Source organism: Dipteris shenzhenensis, chromosome 26 (genome assembly GCF_047967505.1).
Source record: "Dipteris shenzhenensis isolate YYH24624 ecotype China chromosome 26, Dip_SZ_1.0, whole genome shotgun sequence".
Classification (NCBI taxonomy): Eukaryota; Viridiplantae; Streptophyta; class Polypodiopsida; order Gleicheniales; family Dipteridaceae; genus Dipteris; species Dipteris shenzhenensis.
This window is the reverse complement of record NC_141621.1, coordinates 49,336,867-49,338,561: the sequence shown is the minus strand read 5'-3', so window position 1 is coordinate 49,338,561 and position 1,695 is coordinate 49,336,867.

Here is a 1,695-nt window from a genome sequence, read left to right as displayed (position 1 = left end):
AAAAGCAATGAAAATTTGCAAATATTTTATGCAAATCTGCACAATGATTTCAATTAAGTACACCATCACAATAAGATTCTACAATGTGTTATCATGAACCTATCCTAAGATTTGTTATTGTTATTGTCATACATCATCTTGTCCTTAACCACCTCATCATGAACTAAGCTTATTTTATTTCAATCTTCAAAAATCATTGAAACTGCCATATGTTGTTACAAAGGCAATGTAAACATCTACATAACCTCTATCCATATTCATACATTGCTAGTATATAGTACCCAACATGCACATTAACATTATGGGAGAGAATTATAGTAATGAATGCAAGGCAATTAGTATTATGGGAGATAATTACAGCACTAAACGTACACATCCGAAAGTCTTTGAATTCCTAGATTCTATGTAGCTGCTGGGTTGACGTAGACAATTTATTCCACTCTTCACTATACTTCAAACTGAGACATTACACTATCTTGTGCCTTGTGTTACATGGCATGTAGAAACCTTTTTGCCGTTTATTAAAGTCCACCCCAAGTTTTGGGCCACACAAACTTATACCCCAAAAAAAGTTGAAACTTCAAAAACTTATCAACACTAAACAAACAAGCTAGGTGCAAACCAACTCCATCAAAGCTCAATTGAGATAGCATTACAGTGTATTTCAGTATTCAATTTGTAACTCCAACATAAGTTATTTTCTTTATCAGATGGGAAATCACATTGGAGAGCATTGTGACGAAAATGGTGGGACTACCTGGCTACACCCAACCAAAAATGGTGACACCAAAATGGTCGGACTACCAGATGTTTGGCTACACCCGAAGCTACGAACACTACCAAAACTTCCAATATCTTCCAGAGATGTTGTATATACCTACACACAACCAATATACCATATGAAACAGAAATTGTAATAGAAATACCCATTTTGTTCTAGCCCTAAGTAGTAGCATGTGATGACTGAACATGGTGCTTGCTTGAAGGGCACGTGACGACGATGATGACATGCCGCAAGACAGATCACCAACACAATGCGAAAGCAAGGCGTCATCCATGCTTTCAAAGCGGAGAAGAAGTCGTATTTAGAATCAAGCCATGTACATCCACCACACCGCCACATTCAGTCGAAGAAGGCTGCTATGCCTTAGATGACATACAGAAAGGGGAAAGCCCCATACGTGTACACCCAATAAGACGTCACATATGCAATAGACCATACCACACAGAACACATATAGAAAGGAGAAAGCTTTGAAAATAGCTTGCATTTATGCAGTCATCAACCCAGCAATGCAGATATGCGAATACGCCGAATCACACCCACACCTCTCCACAAAAGAAGATCTAATGTGGCAGCACAAGACAAGCACAACACAGATAACATGCTCGACGTAGCACAGAAAGGAGATCCACCATAGCATGGTCGACGTAGCATAAGGTGAGTGTCACCACAACATGCTCGACGCAACACCTTGTGGGAGGACAAAGTGTAACCCTAATAACAAAGATAAACAATGAGAATTGACCTAACTACCCGTAGCGAACACGTGGCGCCCTAACCACTCCACTAACTCGTTTGCAGTCCACTAACCGGTCAAATTGACCAACGCATTTTCCCAACCCGAGGCCCAAGAATCCCATCCTTTCTTAAGACCCTTAGCAAGGGCCAATAATCGGAAAAATAAAAGAAATT